This window comes from Sylvia atricapilla, chromosome 4 (assembly GCF_009819655.1).
Source record: "Sylvia atricapilla isolate bSylAtr1 chromosome 4, bSylAtr1.pri, whole genome shotgun sequence".
Taxonomy (NCBI): domain Eukaryota; kingdom Metazoa; phylum Chordata; class Aves; order Passeriformes; family Sylviidae; genus Sylvia; species Sylvia atricapilla.
Genome location: NC_089143.1, coordinates 11,547,297 through 11,568,536, shown reverse-complemented (window position 1 = coordinate 11,568,536; position 21,240 = coordinate 11,547,297).

The following is a 21,240-nucleotide window of genomic DNA, read 5'->3' as shown; positions in this document are numbered from 1 at the left end:
TAAGGGAGTAAACTTAAGAGAAAAAAGTATTTCCTGAATTTAATTAATAGTATTTTTGGATAATATAAAAAATAAACAAACAAACAAAACCACAAACAAACAAACAAAAAACCCAAAACAAAACATCAGGAACAAAGAGTTAATACAACACATCAGAAGGGAATAGCTCCTGCCAAAAAGAACTAGAACTGTGTAATTGCATAATCTGCCTGTGTAAAAAGTCCCTCTTCAGCTTTCTTGTAAGGCCCCTTTTAGATACTGAGATGCCTCAACAAGTCTCCCTGCAGCCTTCCTTTTTCCAGGTTGAACAATCCCAGCTTTCTCAGCCCGGCTGCATAGGAGAGCTGCTCCAGCCCTGAGCTGCTCCAGCCTCTGATCATTTCCATGGTCCTCTGGACCCACCTCAAGTCCATGTCCCTCTTATGTCTGGGGACCCAGAGCTGGACACACTATTCCAGGTGGGGTCTTGTGAGGGCAGAGTAGAGGGGCAGATTCATCTTCCTCCACCTGCTGGCCACGGCACTCTGGATGTAGCCCAGGATTAGGTCGGCTGTCTGCGCTGCAAGCACACATTCTTAGCTCGTGTTCAGCACCAGGGTTGCTCTCAATGACTTCTTTTCCTACTATCTACTCATGTCTGGGATTGCCCCTACTCAGGTGCAGCACCTTGCACTTGCTGAACTTGGTTAGGCTCACAGGCTTACTTCTCAAGTTTTCTCAGGTCCTCCCAGATGAATCCATCCTTCTTGCAGTTGTGTCAACTGCACTGCTCAGCTTCACGTCATTCACAAACTTGCTGAGGGTGCTCTTGATCTCACTGTCTGTGTCATTAATAAAGACATTATTCTCAAGATAGAGCCCTGAGGGCCACCTAGACATAGAGCCATAGACCACAAATCTCTGGCTCTCTCAATACATTACTGGTTTGGGGTTCAGGAACTGGACGAAGCACTCTTTTGCCAATTCCTTATCCATAGAATAGTTCACTCTTCAACACCACTTCTTTCCAACTTAGAGATAAGGATGCTGTGTGAGAACATGTGAAAAACCTTACAGAAGTCTAGATGACATAGTTCAGTCTTCTCTTGTCTCCCCTTGCAGTTATTCAAATCGTCAAATTCTGAATACAAACTTATGCAGGAAAGTAGTAAATTTGAATTTTTGTAGTGTTTTAGCTCCAGAAGATAGACAGGGTGGAGGCAATTTAATGAGCCATATCTTCCCAAGGTATAGGGCTCATGTAACTCTAGGCTTTATTTGAGCACCTGCCCAAAATTCTAATGTGAAACTTTAAGTCCCATTTATGTTTGGTTTTTAATACAAACCTAATTTACTATGTTCACTATTGCTTGTGTATCATTATTTGCAAGTGCTGACACAGCACTGATGGTGGCTGTGAAAGATATCCTTTGCATTTAAAGCAGAAGCTCAGAGCAGATCACTGCATCAAAGAAATATTGTCTTCCCAGAATCCATTTCCCAGAATTCCAGGGTGTAATTGCAACTGACTTACTTCCCTCATTGAATATCAGACTAACCTGTGAAGCAGATAGCATCAAGCAGACTTCATTAGAGTAGTATGGCATGTAAGAGACTTTATTGAAATATATTTCTCTTTTCAAGGAGAAATCTACACCTACATTCCAGGTCTGGTCACTTAAAGACCTTCAGCTGAATAACTGCCTCATGTTTTGTGCATGTAAGCAAAGGGATTTAAAAATATTTATAGAGAATCTGCACATCAAATTTGCAAAGACACCAGGGGTGTTACAGTAAGGTTTGGGAGGTGGAGGGAGAAGAAAATTAGTATTTATTAGGATGTAATATGATTTTCTTTGATTCAGATAGTCAACATCTGTGTCAAAAACCTTATAATTGTTACCTATATTATTTCATCTTAGTCTAGACATTTTAAAACTTGATATTAGAAAACTATTGATATTTTTTAATAACGTTTAAAAACCTTATATGAACCTTCTTGTCTTTCAGGTTACAACTGTGCATAACAATATGTTAGACATAGATGAAAACTGAAAATAATTCTCTTAAATTACTGTGTCCATATGGCCTTAGAAATTTCTACATGAACAATGTTAGACTAAAAGCTCTCAGGAAAGATAAGAGCCTTCAGAGGTTTTTTTTGAGTTTCCAGATTAAAAAAAAAAAAATGTATTCTACCTTTCCGACTCAAAACAGAAGGACTTATTAGTCAACTAGTTTTAAAGCAATGAAAACAAAACAACTAGCAATACAAAAGATTTGCTATTTATGGAAGGCAAAATAAAATATTTCCCAGTATTTTTCATAAAAGTTTCACAATTGAAAAAGAAGAATGACAAAATTATGGAGCCTGTTCCCATACCATTTTTTCCTTTAATAGTTCTCTAAATCATAATTCTGTTCCATATAAGCTTTCTCCTATTATTCACACCAGAAGGAACACTGAACAGAAGAAAACCACAAAAAAACACAAAAAAACAAAACCAAAACAAAAACAAAACAAAACAAAAAAACCAAACAAACAAACAAGAAAAACCCCAAAACCAACAACAACAACAAATTGACTTACACTGCTTCAAGAGCCTTAGTGATGCACACTTTTGTGATCAATCAGTCAGAACTAAACATTTAAGCACTGGTCAAAAATAGGTCAAAATATAAAATAAGGAAAAAATAAATATCATGGTAATAACTGAATTTCATACATGCTCATTTTCACTTTGAAATCTTTCTCTAAAATACATCCAGAATACTGAAGCGAAGGGGGGGAAAAAACCCATTGTCATTTACAAGGCTTCTTAAAAGTAATTTTCAGCACTTTAGAATCAACTAAACCCATCAATCTACACAGAAAAATATAGGGGAAACGGAAACTGGAAATATACCTTTACAATATTTAAATACTCACTTTAAAAAAAGCTTTTTAAGTTGGTTTTAAAGTTGCATTTTGAGACCCCTGTTGACTTCTTTTGTGAGAGCATTCACATAATTGAGAAAGTACCAAACTCCCTGCTCTTTTTTTAGAAAAAGCCCATGTCTTTCTTTATGCTTTTGTTCAGATGAACACCTGGCCTATAAAATTCAGTGACAGAACTTTCCCTAGGGTGCCATTTTTGTAGAAAGCTAACAAAACTTTAAAAAGTATATATTTTTTGCCTCATTGGAGCTTACACAGCTTTATTTTACACTTTTTCCATCTGTTTCTTTGGCTCAACTGTGAGTATGAGTGTGTTTAATGGAAGCTGTATCACTCGTCCAAGAGAAGCCAGAAGTCAGCAGGTTCCTGCCTACTTCTGGATGGCAACCAAGCCAAAATATTCCACACAGAGGAATACAAGAGAGAAGGAAGGGATGAGATGAGATGAGATGAGATGAGATGAGATGAGATGAGATGAGATGAGATGAGATGAGATGAGATGATGAGGAGAGAGGAGAAACAAGTTTCTCATTTCTTCTACAAAAGACTGCACTTGTAAATATCTTCAGGGATTAACAGAAGGAAGAGAGTCTCTCATTGCTTGGAGGGGGCCTGAATTAATTAATATGAAAATATCACTCAGGAATACTTTACAACGTCTTTTTAGTTGGGATGACAGCTGGCGTAAGATATTCTTCTGCCTTCCATCTACACCAAATTCTGCTCTTTTCTCTCACCAAGCTCATGCCTTGGTTATAGAAGACATTAAAAAAGCCAAGGAGGAAGGACACATGCAAAAGAAGCACGGAATCCCTCAAAACTTTAAGGAATGATAAATTCTTTAAAATTATTTCTATCAATGCTGTTTAAATTTAATTGTATTTCTTAATATGTCATTATTGAAAATAAAGTGGAGTTCAAATATTACCAAAGATTGGAGATACTTATATTTTAAATTCAATAACTTGCATGTTGTAAAGTGCGGCAGGAATAGATGTGAAGAATGTAGATGAATATTTCCTCAGGATTTACTTCTAGCCATTGCATGCCATATAAGCAGATCTAAAAAAAACCAACCAAACAAACAAACAAAAAAAAAACCAAAAACAAAACAAAAAAACCCACAAACGCCAAAAAACCCCAAAACCTTAAACAAAACAAACAAAACCACCAAAAAACAAAACAAAACAAAACAACAACAAAAAACAAAAAAACCAAAACTAAAACAAAATCAAACAAAAAAAACAAAAGAAAAAAGAACAAAAGAAAAAAAAAAACTCAAAACAAACAAACAAAACAAAACCCCCCAAAAAACAACATACTGAAAAACCTCACAGCATTTTGTGTCAGCTAAGGATGAAAATGGCAGGTCTTAGATGCTAACTGTTATCTACAGGCATAATACAAACACAGCAATGTGCATTTCTGCTCAGTGATAGGTTTCATTTTGTTTGGGATTTTGATGCCACCCTTTCCAGTGTCTGTCAGCACTGCATTAGACAAAATCAAACCCTAGCAGCTGTCATGTGCAATTCATTCTCCCTCTCAGCCTGTCCCTGAGGGAAGAATTGTGTGCACTGGAGTGTTTTCTTTTTGATAGGCTTCTGCATCTTTTTTTAAATGTACATGTTTTTCTCCATTTATATTACAGAAAAGAAAGCCAAGAGAATGTGCCTCACACATGAGAGAAGTAATGAATGTGGAAAGATTTAGGGAAGGTAACTGGAGCTGGCTATGCACAGACTTGATAGGCTGTACTAACCTACTGCTTTTAGTAAATCTGCTTCATACATCAGCACAGAAATATCCAACCACCACATATGGGATTGATCCTATTTCATGGAAGTTTTTCTAGAAACTAGTTAATGAAAATAGTGATAAGATCTTTTCAGCTAAGTTGAAAGAACTGAGGATAAAGTGGTGTTTTTCTCTAAGTAACAGTCCTTGGTTCACCTAACACCTGTTAATAGTGGCATGTCAAGAATATGCTTCTACATTGGCCATAAACAAAAAAGAGCATGATTTTAGGAGGTTTTATCATTAATGTATGTTCAGTGAAGAGAAAAATAATCAAGAAAATCCAGGGTTTTCCTCTTGGCCTGCTCCATGGAGTATGAATGATTGTACAGTGAGATCAAGGTATCATCATTACACTAATTTCTCAGAAGCATGTGACAAGCATAGAGGGAAATTCAAATGCAGAAGGATTTTCAGAGTTCTGAAACATTTTAAGCTCGGGTATTTATATCCTTAGCACATAATTTGAAAAGCTCATTTTAAAAAATAAGAATACATTACTCCTACCTATTCAGACTAAGCTGAAGATAATTTCTACCTTAAAATTAAATTGTTTCATTACAAAACAATTAGTTCAAATGCTTTGAGAATTGGCTGCAGTAATTCCCTCTATTACCCCATTCCTTGTCTGCACAATAGAAATGTTTCCATTTCTTTTCTCCAGTATCTGCACCTCACAAGAACAGCTATTGTATATATCAGCTAAGTTGTAAGTTTTTAAAGAAAATTCCACAGCTGTCTGATCTTCCTTTCTCCATCAGTATCACAAGGCACATCAGATTTAAATTATTTGTGATATCAGTTTTGCTTCTAGTTGTTCTAATATTTTCTGTTTTTTTCAGTACTTTGTCCAATCAAGGTTCAAAGCTGGTATTTTATTATATGACTTGCCAGATTGCAGAAGCTTCTTAACAAGAATGTATTCAGCACTAAATATATTGAAAACCTTAGTTTAGGTAGCAAAATAATATTCAGGAAAAACTTAAGTGAAAAAACATATTTCAGACTAGGTGGTCTAAACTATAAATAGGAGTGTATGCTCCACAGAGCTCCATTTTAGAGCCACTCTGCTTCAACATCTTCATAAACAATTTAAATACAGGACAAGAAGGTATGCTAAGTAAACTTGCTGACAACATCAAATTGGAGAATTGTTGACCTGCTTGAAGGCAATGAGGCCCTGTAGAGAGATCTTGGCAAGTCAGAGGGCAAGGCTATCACCAACCATATGAAATTTAACAAGGACAAGTGCCAGATCTTACAGGTGGAACAAGACAACCATGAATATATACTCAGACTGGGAAATGAGAGGCTGGAGACCAGACCTGCAAAAAGAGATCTGTGTGTCCTGGTCAATGGCAAGTTGAACATGAGTCAGCAGTACCCTGGCAGCCAAAAGGCTCAACCCTGTCCTGGGGTGCCTCAGGCACAGCATCACAGCCAGGCAAGGGAGGGGATTGTCCTGCTCTGCTCTGCACTGGGGCAGCCTCACTGGAATATTTTGTGCAGTTTTGGGTGCCACAGTATAAGAAGAATGTAGAGGTATCAATGAGCATCCAAAGGAATGCTACAAAGGTGGCTAAGGGTCCTGAGAAGAAGCCATCCAAGGACTGTCAGAGATGACTTGGTCTCTTCAGGAGGAGACTAAGGGGAAACAGCACTGCAGTCTACAACTTCCTCATGAGGGGAAGAGGTTGGGGGAACACGGATCTGATCTCTGTGGTGACTAGTGGCAGGATCTGAGGGAGTGGCCTGCAGCTGTGTCAGAGAGGTTTAGGCTGAGTATTAGAAAAGGTTCTTCACCCAGAAGGTGGGTGGACACTGAGACAGGCTCCCCAGGGAAGTGGTCACAGCACCAAGCCTCACACAATTAAAGGAGTATTTGGACAATGCTCTCAGGCACAGGGTGTGACTCTTGAGGCTATCCTGTGCTGGTCCAGGAGCTAGACTCAGTGACTCTTGTGGATGTTTTCCAGCTCAGGTTACTCTATGATGGTGCTACCATTGCTGCTATTAGCTAAGTCCAGTTTTGGACTGTTACATTGCTGTTATGTTCACGCTTCTAGTAAGAATGCAGATAATTCTATGTTAGTTAATTAACTAGAACAAAACATATTCTACATAAAATACAGGGTTTCCACTACCTTCCTCAGAAACAGACCTAAAAAACTGAAAACTTTTTACCTTACAAAATCTAAAACTAATGTATCTTACCATTTTGGGTTGAATTACTTGTCAACATAGAAAGAAAGCACAACAGGGGAAAACATAAGCCTCAAATGCATGATGAGATTATCCATATGGAATATAAGGTATCCTGTTTCAATCCCTTGCTTTGAAAAGTTTTATAACTCCATGCTACTACTTAGTTTATTCTACTGTTTTAAATTAATAGGTAAATATTTCTTCTAGTCAACCTTTCATCCTAGTGAAAAATAGAATGAAATTATTCTTGAATCCATCAGAGTCACACTGCTGTTTTTCAGCTCTGATTAATAGGTACAGGTCATTGTCTTGGAATCTGTTTTCCTAATAAAAAATAACTGCTTTAACAGTGCTGCTTCTACAATGTGTCACAGAGTATTTACCTCATTCTCTTAAACATGGCTTAAATAGCAAGGTATTACTGACTTCTAGGGGGAGGAGTTAATTTCTTTCATCTTCATTTCTTTATATGCCATTCTTCATTCTACTTTTCAAAAAGCAGGAACAGTACAGTTAAAATCACATTTTTACCTTTACTTGTATCTCACCATCTGCACTATAGATTTACAGGTTTTATGAAAGGACAACATCTCCCACACATAATGCTTCTATCTCCTGCAAGGCTAATATTTACCACATCTCTCCAAGACCCTCAGTATATGATTTATTTCAGTCTCTCAAAGAGCAGTAGGTCAAATACGTACAGGAGCATTAATATTATTTCCTCAGCCCAAGGCCTATTATGTTTTCTGTATTTAGTGTCTTTTCCTAAGAATTTCTAGTCCAGAAGAAAATGCACAGTGAAACATGGCTCCTGAGCACAGTGAAACAAGGCTTTCCATGAACTCCCTAAAGTACTTCAGTGCTATTAGTGCAAGGTGTATGACATTATGCTTGAAGAGCTGCTTTTCTTTTCTCCTGTCCCAGCTCTGCCCAGATGAGTTTCTATACTGCAGTTCTATCCTTTAAATATCCTTTTTTACTCCTTAAAATGAGGATAAGAGTTTTAATTTTTACAGCATTGTCAAAAATTCACATTATTTAACTTTTTAATTAAAATACCTAATTTTTCATACTACGTTTTTAGTCTTTTAAAATTGTAATTTTTAAAAAATTTGTAGAATTAATTGTAAAATACTTTACAGACAAAGCCATAGTCTGTATTTTTCAATATAGAAAAATAAAAAGAAAACACCTCTCATTTTTATAATCCAAACCAGATACAGGAAAAGTCACGACTTACAGAGACTGATTACAAGTGAATTGTCAGAACTTCTTGTCTGCATTTTGCTCTTGGTTAACAATAGTGTCCATGTACTTATTGCAATAATGCAACTTTTTCTGTGTTTAAGTATTTATACAGATTACTTACTTCCATTTTCCACAAAGCTAGTCAGTATCATTGGGGAAAGAGATAGAACTCATTCAAACCAGAACCAACAAACACTCAGTTGGCTGAGGCTGTAATAGTGTATCTTAGACAAATATACTGCCATAACTTTATGTCCATACATGTTAGAGGTTTATATATAAGTGATGTTAAAATTTTAGTCCACACCTCAGTTGTTAGAATTCTTCATATTATTGAAAGGAGAGAAAAGAAATAGAGACAGAAAAGAAATGGGAAAAAATTAAAAAGAGAAGTTCTTTGTATTTCATGAGTCTCAACTCGTTGCATCACTTCACAGACAATCTGTATTTACATTGACTCAGAAGTGTTTTTGCAAAATATCAGCTGTTCTATTAAAGGAATGTAGGAATTATCAACATACCTAATCAAATAAAATATCACAAAGCAGCAAAGTAAAACATCTTTGTCAGATTTATGGTAATGGGACACTTGAGGAAATTACAGTAGTTCCTGTATGTCATTTTTAACATTCTGAAATGTGTGATGTAAAGTCTTATATGAATTTAACTACACATTACTATTTCACTATAAACACTTTCTGTAAGCACAGGGGATTATAGAAGAATATTTTTCCTCTTAGAGAGACTTCAAATTAAGTAGTCCTATATCAGAGAAGAGATGTGAATGAATAACAATACAAAAGAAAAGAAATCAAACTAAAAAAACACACAGACAATATAACCCTAAGTTGCTCATCTAACCAGAAAAATATGGCTAAGCCATACAACTACAATACTGCTAAACCTTGGGCATCTTCTTCAAATTCCTTTTAGAGAGGCAGGTCTGTTTTAGGTGACAGTTTGGCAGAATCTGGATACATATTAGGATTTTAAGTAACACATAACTTGCTCTGCTCCTTTGCAAGGAATATAATGGGATATTTTCAAACATGAATGAAGTTTAGCCATGAGGAAAAAACAGATGAAACAGAAAATTACAAGTATTTATACAAACTAGCTCTCTCATTGGCAAACATCTAACTGAGAAGGACCTCACAAAACAATAATTTAATATTTCCTGCAATATCTGTATGAAATTGTATATAATTGCAGAGGACTAACCAAATGCCTAACACAATAGGCTCTATAGGTGCCTCCCAGATGCTTCAGAGGAGGATGGAAAAAACCTTTCAATGGAAGTTAAGTAGTGTCTAAGAATAAAATTCCTGCAGCAGATGAGAAGTAAATAACTGTATTGATTTTTATATTTCAGCAATATCTACCTCACACATCTTATACTCTATTTGTTACAGTTAGATTAGTTTTGTGTATCTCATCAAATGTGGTTATATCCAAATCTTGTTAACATGCATTTAGGATGATCACATTATAAATGTTAGGAAAGTTAATGTTGGACAGCCCTATTTCCTACACTGCTTAAGGTATCACTGCAACTAAGACTGGAGGGGCCAGAGCTGGATGTTGGACTGAGTCACGGCTGAGGAGGCTAACCTAAGGAAAGGCACACACAAGTTAGAGGTCATTGGGTCCACCACCCTGTTCAAGTAAGGTCACCTACAACTGGCTGTACAGGACCATCTACAGATGTCTTTTGAACATATTCCAGGCTGCAAAATCCAAAAATTCCCTGGATATCTCATGACAGTGCACAGTCACCTTCACAGTGATTCCTGATGTTCATAGAGCATCTCCTGTATATGAGCCTGTGCACTTTGCCTCTGGTCCTGTCACTGGGTATGACTGAAAAGATCCTGGCTCCATCCTCTTTGTACCCTCCCTTCAGGTATTCATATACATGGATCTCCCTGAGCTTTTTCTTCTCCAAGAACAGTCACAGGTCTTACAGCATGCCCTCATATGGAGGATGCTCCAATCCCCTCATCATCTTGATGGGTCTCTGCTGGACTCTCAGCAGTAGTTCTGCATCTCTCTCGTACCAGGAAGCCCAGAAGTGGACACAACACTCCAGATATTTAGGGTGAATAACTGCAGACAGGCCTGTATATCTATTTACATAGGATGTGCTGGATGGTTAAAACTCAGGAAACTCAGAACTGGAAAGTTCAAAAGCATGTGTATTTGCTCAAGCCAATAAGCCCTGATTGGAGCAGGTTCTATTAATGAAATAATGTGGTTGTTCTGATGTGACCATGACCATGACTTCTGCATTTTAGTAGTCTTCTGCCCATCCCTCTGAAGAACAAACAGACCCAGTAACATAGGCTTATATGAGACCTGTGATGTCCATCTGTTTCCAATTATGTCTATATATGCCTTCTTTTATGCATTACATAACTGATTAATTTAATATCCAGTGAAGATATTATGAAGCCTACAAATTTCACTAGCAGAACTGTCCTTATTACTTTTTATATTTAAGACAATTTTTCTACTTAATTTCTACAAAAATTTCTAAAATATATGCTTTAATAATGCAGGACAAAAAATTAAGCAGTTCTAGTGCAATCAATGTTTAGTTCCCCATAGAACACATACAAATTTCATTAGAATTCATAGTTTTGGCACACATAGTATGTGACCAATATTATCTTCCCTGAGGAGAAATGTACTCAGCATTTCTGTTTACATATGAGATTCCATACTCCACATCATAACTTAAAAATAAATTAAAAAACACCCCACAAACAAACAAAAAGTAATTAAGGAAAACAAAACAAAAGAAACACACCTAGGGAATCAGTAGAGAGCCTAAAGTGACCACAAAAAGAATTAGCCATATGCTCTTGCCTTGCTATATAACACTGGGGAAATCTTTCAAGGAATTTTTTTGCCTTTGTGCCATAGTTTTTTGCCTTTGTTTTGTTCTCTGCATGGGAGTATGCTGGCATAACTTTAGAAACAAGTGAGAATGTTTTCCAAATGTTTCTGTCTTTCCTCTATTTTCCATCCTCCAAATATCAAAGTACAATTAAGAAATACAGATGAGAGGTTTGAGATATTCTAACATTGTTCTGGAAATCTATCAAATATTGGACAATACCTGAATTGGCTGTGATCAGACTAAATGGAATCTACATAGTCAAATTTGCCTGAGATTAGATTGGGTGTAAAAAGTTTTTTACTTACAGCTTTGAATCCTTTATGCATTCCAAATTGTATGAAAAAAGTGTTTTTATTAATCTAAAATTGTGTAAACATCCCTGAGTTAAAATAGCATCATATTCTACCTCCTGCAATGTTTCATTTGCCATTTGGACACAGAAACCTTAATTTTTCTTTTAGAGTTTCTCACATTTTTGATTACCTATTATAATCCTTTTTCTGTAGAAGACTTTTTTTTTTTTTATGCTCCATATAGGATTCTATATACAAAAGAAAACGGATCTGAATTTTTATCCTTTACTCATTACCACAAAAGTATCTAAGAAAATAATTAAGATAAATTTAAAAGTAACATTTTAAAATAGACTTCCTTTATTAAATTTTCCTTAAGATTTAGCCTTCTGTTAAAACTGCAGTTTTAAACATACTCATCTTCTACTTAGCTTTGGTTTTACAGGCATTGAGAATTCAAAGATCCATGTTTTCAAATGTGAACATATACTTGCTTTAGAAAACCAACCAATTGAAACTGAAACTCCGTATCAATTCTACATTATTTTATCCCTGTTATGATTTTTTTCCACTCAAATTACTATTAATTGACTTGGTGAAAGTTTAATAAACCCATAGGTAGGTCTGTGGGGAGATGACCTTGCCTGAGTGCCAGTTGCTCACCAAGCCAGTCTATTGCTCCCCCTTTCAGCAGGACTAGGGTGGAGGACAGAAGATGAAAAAAAGCCCTCATAGGTCAAGATAAAGATATTTTACTACAGCAACGGTGAAGGCTGAGTTCAGACAATCATATGAAACAAAGATTTATTCTCTACTTTCAATCAGTGAGATATTTCCAGGCACTTCCAGGAAGCAGAGCTTTAGCACTATAGTGATTTCTCTGGAAGGCAAATGTTGTAAATAACAAATGCCCATTCGTTTCCTTCTCCTTTTCTTAGTTTTTATATCTGATCTGACAGCATATGTTATATAACTCCCCTCTGGTTATTTTGAGCCAGGTGTTCCTGGTTATGCCTCTCACAAAACTTTGCCCAAGCCCAGCAGCCATCACCAAAAATCTGGTGAGATACCAAACCTTTCCAGCTACCAATGCAGAGCATGGTGCTATGAGGGCTTCTGTGTGGGACAATTAACTCCATCTCAGCCAGATCTGACACAAATTCATAATACAAGACTAAAAAGAATAATGCATGAATCAGCTGAAATTAACTAACTCAGCTCTTCATATTATAAGGAAAAAAAACCTACAAAAGAACATGAACCCTACCCTTCATTATACAAAATTATGTAAGTAAACCAAAGAAGTAAAGAAAAAATATTCTGCAAATATAGATCCCAAGTTATTATGAAGCAATTAAATTGCAACATAACCCTCAGTAAAAATTGGACATTTGATAATTAGAAATGCTAGTGTTAAGAAAGTTTGGACTTCGTTCACATTTTAACTGTTAATTGCTGCAATTAAAAATGAGGGTTTTGGTTTAATTTTTGTTATGAAGAATTCAAAACTGAAACACAATTTGAAGCTGTCACTGTTGAAAATGAATGCTGAACCATATATTTGGATATGGAAAATATTCTCTTAGGTTCATTACTATTAGCTTGTTTTTCAAGGAAAAATCATACACCTGGACAAAATAAACCCACTTCCTTTATTTGAAGAAATAAAATTTCAGATTACTAAGTCATTAATTAAAGTTTTCTATTACAATATTATGATTCATACAGTGTTATTGGTTGACCAAGTCAAATACAAAATTGGAGTCAATCACTATTGAATGGCAAATGGGACAGAGAAAGGCACACATTACAAAAAAACAGCAAAAAAAACCCAACCTGATGAAGGCTAATCCAATAATGGCATACAGCTAGACCACTCACAAATTTTATAAGAGACTTTGGGTATCTGATTAGTAGGAGTACAGGGAGGGTAGAGCACGTGCATACCTGACTGAACCTCCAGGCAGCACACATTACATACATCCATGACTAAAAACCCTACAGTAAGTTACAGATTAGCAGGAGTTAGAGTACTGTTGCTTACCCATTCATGTAAAAAGGTGTGTTGAAGTTCTAATTTCCAAAGCAATTTCCATTTTTAACTAGCTTAGTAACATCTTATAATAAATTATTGAAAGGACATTAAGAAACTAACCCAGTTTTCTAAAACTTCTATTACAAGGTTTAAAATTTGTTATTTAGACAATATTGTTTTAAAAATATCCACCAAATTTTTTTCCTTCCTTTTATCAGGGCTATACACAGGGTATTATGTCACTTTATATTCATTATTTGACACTATTTCAAGGAAAAAACCCTATAATATGGATCCTTATTGAAGTGAAAGTAAAATGAGTTATAATTTTTTGGGGTAGTTGAATTATTTCAAAAATAATTTTGAGATTTTACTTTGGTTTGTGGTATAATGGAGAAAGAAACAAGAAAAACAGGCTGAGTCAGTCCTAATTTATTTCACTTAGAAATGAAAGTTTGTTTTAATTTTTGCAGTAATTAGTCATCTAAAAAAAAAAAGTTCAGTAATTGAAAATTAAAATGTTCAAAATTAGCATACACATTTTCAAAGCAAATAAATATTTTTAGGATCAGCATCTTAATATCAGCAAAAATAAAAGCTGCTTTTAAAATAAATTGAAAGTGATGGAAAAGTCCTGAATAATTTCCTGTAGGTTTCTACTTCTGCATATGTGTAAGTTTTGTTAATGAATTATCATAGTACCTAAATGTAATTCTGGAACCTGGACTAGCTGTTTTTACCTACACACTTTGAAATTCCACCAGTTCAAGTGAAATTAAGCTATCTGCAAGGCTTACTTTGTGACAGAAACTGACACTTTCAAAAAACATAATTATAACAATAAATTAACAATAAATATCCTATTTACAGCATTGCAGAGCAGATTGATTGAAGTTGAAGGTATAATTTTAATCAAATAAATATCTGGATTTCAAACTATCTGGGAAGATAATTATCTATTTACAGAGCAATATCATAATTATGTTAAAATACTGATTTCATTTAAAACACAAGTCATTAGAAAAGCTAACAGTGTACCACAGCCTCCATTTACTTTTAAACCTGAATTTACCTTCTCTCTCCTTTCCTTTAGAAAAGTCAAGCTTATCTATCCAAGAGAAACAATTGACATCAAAGGATTGTTTTTCCACTCACCAGCTCTAAGCTGCTTTTGTTCGAAGGAATTATTGAAGAGACTCAACACAGAATTTCAATCAGATACACACTTTCTGGTTCATTGATTGGCTGATTCTTCTTTTGGTGAAGAAAGGCAACAGAAGTCCTTTTTAAATCTATTGTTCTCAGAGAGGTCGCATTTGTGCTTTCCTTAAGCTACTCTTTGTGATGCTGGGGTGTCAATGAATTTCTGCCCACCTAGACACTCTGCTGCCCTGGACTGCAAAGTAGTTTCTCTCAACTGTTCTTCAGGCAAAGCCTGAAGTGTTCAACCTTCCTGGAAATAAAGGCTAGCAGAGATGGAGCCTTCCAAATGTCTCAGGATCCCTAACTATAAGAGAAAATCTGATTCACTTTGTGAAAATGATTACACTGACATTGTGTATCACTTACATCTGACTTTGCAAGTGTTAGCTCCTTTGACCACAGTAAATTTTGTTCTTTCAGTTCTTACACGTCGCACTTCGGATCTTATTGTTTTGTTTTTTGCTAAGATGTTTATGCTAATGGATAAAGATTCAACCATCTATCGTCTTCTTTAAGCTAGCAATCTCTGGGATCCTTAAAGAAACACTGATACAAAGGACTTCTAATATTATGTGAAGTTGACTCATGCACACAGCTGCTGCAGTGAGCAGAGTGGGAGGTACACTTGGATGTCTGCTAGTCCCTTACATTTACATGCCATTTATATATATATATATATATGTGTGTGTATGTGTATGTAAAATGAATATTTCAACTTCCTAATTTTTTACCCTGAGTGCTTTACATCTGATGTAAATCTGAAACAGCTACTTAATTGAGTAATTTCTTTTCCCTTAACACATTACCAAAAGTGAAAACAGGACCAAAATTCTGGCACCAACATAATGCTAAATCTCTCCCACATACTGTGGGGACTCTCTCTAGACAACTGCCAGGCATTTCAAATAGGCAGCCCTGCTCCTATTCTGTTATTATTACTTCTTTCCCCTTCTGGTGTTTCTAGAACAAAACCACAAGAATACTTCATTTTGGCATTACTGTCACAGTGTAAGTAAGCATTCATTACATTTATGACTCCACAAACAGAAGAGATATTTGATACTGAGCACCATGTTACAGCTGTGAATTGAAAAATACAACACTTTCAGCAAAGACTAAAAAATTGCTTGAGTTAAAGTATATTCAACTCAACAAAAAATATAATCTGTGTAGCCAGCCAGGTTAGAAAATATTCAAATTATGCTAGAATACGTTTTAAGCAAGTTTAATGAATGGTGACATAATTAACTCAAATTTTGATACAATGTTAAAAGTATTTCCAGGGTGTTTAGCCTGAAGTACAAACCTTGTCATTTAATCGACACTTTTGGGGATTCTACTGTGTCAACTCAAAACATAGCAGCCTCCAGGGAATGTCTGCATGGACTCCAGTTTATGGTGAGACTGCAGAACTGGGAATCTGACTGGGCTGAATTGGACCTCATCTGACATATTTTCAGGAGATATGAAGAAGTCACACATCACCATCTGGGTGTGATTTAAATCCACTGGAGTTTAACAGTTCTATTTTGGCACTGTTTACTGAGCTCAGCTCTGTTGTTCTGTGCCTGGGTTTCAGCTGGGATAAAGTTGATTTTCTTCCTGCTAGCTGCTACAGTGATATATTTGGATTTAGGATGAGATATTCATAACTAACTAATATTTCAGCTTTTCCTAAGCACTGTTTACACTATGTCAAAGGCATCTTAGTGTCTTACGCCATCCCACCAGTAAGTTGGCTGGAGGGCACAAGAAGCAGGGGACAGACACAGTTGGGACAGCTGCACCAAACTGGCCAAAGGGATATTCTTTACCATATGGTGTCACACTCAGTATTTAAACTGGGAGGAAAAGTGGCTGGGACCTGCTGCTGGGCATCTGTTGGTGAGTGGGGAGAAATTCCACTGTGTATGATTTCTTTTGTGTTCTTGAATTCTATTATTATTATTGTTGTTGTTATTATTATTATTATTATTACTATTATTATATTACTTTTATGATTATTATGATTTTCCCTTCCTTTCCTATTAAGTTGTCCGTATGTCGACCCATGAATTTTCCTTTTTTTTTTTTCGTCCCACAGCTCTCTCCACTTTCTATATGAGGCAGAGAGTAGTGAGCAAGTCTCTCTGTTGTGCTAACTGCCTGTCACATTAAACTATGCCCTTTTTAGAACCTAACATAGGGTTTGAAGGTTTGAGATAACAACAGAGCTGACTAGAGTGTATCAAAACAAATTTGTTATATGCATTCACTCTATTAGTTTAATAGTCACTGGTAACAATGTTGATTTATTTGCTCTCATGGCTGTTGCACATGTTCTTAGTTATGTCATGTAACACATTTGTAGTGTGTGTTCCCTCTTGCATTGTTTATCATCTGTGGGGGCTGGGTTTAGGTTATCATGTTGTTGTACTTTGTAATACTGACTTATGATATGATAAAACTGCTGGTCATGACACTAATCTGGTATTTGTATTCAGTATTGCCATCAATTCTGTACTTCAGGAGCCATCTATTGGGAACTATTAATAATTACACCTTTTACCTTTCCTCCTCAGAGAGATGATCAGCAAGGGAGATATCTTATCCGCCTTCTCCTTCTCCTCCAAAATCAAAAAAAGTTCAGGGAATTTTGAATATTGGTGGGATTTTCAAACTATCATGTTCCTATAGCTATGTCTCCTGAATGTGTTGCTGGTCTTCTTTAAGGTGTAAAAAACTATATAAGAATACCATCCCGAGATCTACCCTGATGCTGGATAGCCAGAAGTATCAGGGTGTGTGGAGTAGTATGGGCAAGAGCCTAGGACAGTGGTCAGCTCCAGCCTTTTGAAATTAGTGCAGAATCTGAAAAACTACTTAAATATTTGGAAAAATATGCTGTCTGCTTGGAAATCCAGAGACACAAATCACTGCAATGTGCTGAGACCTGGCCCAGACCTACTGAGTCCTGTTCTATCAAGTAACCTCAAGGGGAAGGAAGATCTCTGTATACAATGACAAAACATGTGGCTATTCTGACCCTGGTGACAGGAAGCAGGTTATTCCAGCCTCAGGGATGGGTATTGTGGCTGTGTAAACCCCAGAAGCACTGCAGCTGAAGCAAAGGATCAATCCATGCCAGTATCAGTCCTCCCAAAGGACCCTGTGTTGTGACAATGCTGAAGGTTGCAGAACAGTTGCCAATCACTGCCACAATGCCACTCCGACAGCAACAGCACACTGAGACTCACTGATTCTAATCCATAAGATGGTCCCTGAACCAGAGATCTAAGGAGTGATCAGCAAGACTGGTTCACCTTTTAACAGTCCCATATGATCAGTGCAAAATCCCAGTGGAGAGTGGAGACCAACAGTTGGATGAAGTCCCATCACCCCCAGGTGCTGCCATATCGGACATGCTGGAACTTAAATACAAGCTGCAGTCAAAGGAAGCCAAGCAGTAAACTACAAGTGATATTAATAGTTTTCTCTGTTCCTTGGGCAGCAACAGGACACAGTTTGCTTCCATTTAGAGGGAAATCCAGAAGACCTGGAACTGACTGTCCAGGGGTAGAAACACAGCCCTACCATCAACCATGGGCTAGTCCAGACTGCACTGGAACAGTGTGAAACTGTATTGATGATATTGTGTGTGAGAGTACAGCAGAAGTTTTTGAGAAAGGGAAGAAAACAGACCAAATCCTTCTGAAAGCCAGCTTTGCCATAAAATAAAGTAAGGTCAAGGGACCTGAACAAGAGATTCAGGTTGTAGGAATAAAATAATAAGATAGAGATTGTCAGATCCCAATGGTTGTGATCAACAAAATAACAGCAATGTCTGTACCAATTAGCAAAAAAATCACATTGTGTAATTTTTTCTTATCTTTCTTGTACATTGTGAGTTTTTGTAGAATGAACTGATTGTCAGCCATCTCCATCAAGTCAGACAGAAGAAGGATTTGAAATAAGGTCCTGATTCATGACAATACACTGAACAAATCAAACAGGAGATAGTCCATTCAGTAGCTCTCAGGCCACTCTGGACAGAGCAAGAGATAAAAAAATATGCTCTATGCTGCAGCTAGGGAGAATGGCCTTGCCTAGAGACTCTTGCAGAAAGCATCAGAAAAGACGAGGTCAACCCCCAGGTTTTTGTTGTCTGGTGTTCAGAGCATCTGAAGCCCACAGTGCTCCAGCTGAAAAAAAAGATTCTGGCAGCTTTTGAAGGGGTTTGAGCTGCTTTGGAAGTGATTGGTACTGAAGCACAGCTTCTCCTGGCATCCCACATGCTGGTGCTGACCTGGATGTTCAGTGGGAAGATCTCCTCTATACACCTTGCAACTCATGCTACATGGAGTAAGTGGGTCACACTGAACTCACAATGGACTCAAATAGAAAATCCAAGAGACGCAGGAATTTTGGAAGTCATCATGGATTGAATAGAGAGAAGGCTAAGGTTTCAGAATATTGCCAGAGAAGGACACACTGTACAAAGATCCAGCAGAAAAAGATAACAATATGACCTTTTCACTGATGGACGCTGCAGTAATATAGGAAAATAACTGAAGGTGGAATGCTGCTATAGGGAGTCCCCCACAACAAGTCACAGAAATTGCTGAAAGTGGCAATGAATTGAGTCAGTTTGCAGAGGAGAAAGCTATCCATCCAGCTTCAGTTTCTACAATAGCTGAACGAGAAAAATGGCCAATACTTTACTTCTGCAGTGATTCACGGGTGGTTACAAATGCCCTGTGGGTGTGGCTACAGCAATGGAAGGAGAGAAACTGGCAGCACAGAGGCAAAGCCACCTGAGCTGTTGAATTCTGGCAGGATTTTACTACCTGGGTGGAGAGAACCTCATAGATCATTATGTGCAATACATCTAATTTGCAATTTGCACTGGGACGGTGATACAATCAACTTTTTTTCCGCTATGAATGTTTTCTTTTATTTATTTCTTTTAAAAATATGCAATTTACAAAAAAAAAAAAAAAAAAAAAAAAAAAAAAAGTTATTGATTTAAAAGCTACAGTAAGTCATTAAAGTATTAAAGTTAGTATTATATATATATAAATATATATATATATAATTTTATATATATCCAGCATAGAACAAGAGATTGAATGATTATTGATACAGAGAAAATATTTAAAAGGCAATATCTGTTCTTCTCTCCAATTTTACTAGCATAGTTTCTTTTGTTTGAAAGGGAAATCCAATGCCATTCAAAAAATTGCATGCCATGTTGAAATTTTAAATAGAAATTAGGCAGAGATTAGAATGTTTTCCTAATTTCCTATTTTGTTGCATTTTCCATCTTTCACAAGGTTGTGCAAATAATTATGCAACTACAAAATCTCCCATGGTTTAATCTCTAAAATCCATTCAGAAGGACTGTGCTCACATGCATAAAATTTTGAGAGATCAGGGGTAGAAACTATAATTTTCAAATTGAATATTTATGCTTTATAAGAATTTTTTGGCTTCATAAATTTCCAAAGAACAATGTGACCATGTGCTTCATTTACAAAGGAAGCCAAACTGTTTACGTCCTCCAGTGTCATGAGCTAGACTGAGTCTGTAACTGATGGAGGTGTCAATACATATATAATCCTCTAAGCACAGCTAGACTTGGAGCACTCTGCTGTACCCAGGAATAAAAGAGAAAGAATCTTTAGACTTAGTTTTCCTAAGACTTAGTCCCAGTTCCTTTAATGGCATCTGAAAAATTAGACACTACCTGTTTGATAAAATCTATGCCAGACATCTAAGTTAAAGGAACTACCAAAAGTCTGCGCTAACTAGAAAACAGACAGGGTCATTAATATTGGTTGTATTTTTTCTTTGAAATAAAGGCACAGAAAATACTCACCCAATTTTTTAAAGATTTCAATCTTTTATACATGCAAAATTGTCTTTTAGTTTTATGTTATCATTCTGCTGTAAATTGATTAATCTGATAGAGTGTTTTTTCTCTGACTGGTAACTACCTATGAGAAATGAGAAATTTCCAGATGTGCCTGTAAGAAAAGCACTTTGTAGAATTTACCAGTCTGTGCTTCTCAGTGATGGAGTGAAATGACTTTATTAATTTTCCTGCCAATATGCCAAGTCTTGGTCCAAGTATTCAGTTATTTTAAGATTTTTTTCTCTTTCAGTTATAAAATACAACTTAATATTTTCAAGTGCTAGCTTCATTGCTCTTCTGACATACTGCTCTGGGAATTTTTAAAAAAGCCAACAAATGTGTAAGCCCAATAGGTCAGAGTTCCAAAGATTGCCAAATAAATGGAAACCTAAATAGCAGAAAAAGCAAGAATCAGGTAATTTGCTAGCTTAAAATAATGGCTAATTTTCATTTATCTGCAAGTTTGTAATAACTACTGAATATGATCCAGATACTGAGATGGAAACCCTGTAGGCAGATTTTGTAAGTACATGTAGCATAGATTTATTTTTTAATGACTGATTTGTCACTACAACATTCATTCACTCATAATACACTAAATCCAAATAATTATTTTAAGTATAAATTGTAGAATTAATGCGAATATTTTAGCTTTAAAATTTGTATTCACTAGTAATACTCTCTGTAAACATAAAAGATCAAAGAAAAACTTGCTATAAATTATGTAGGACAATAGCTTCCATT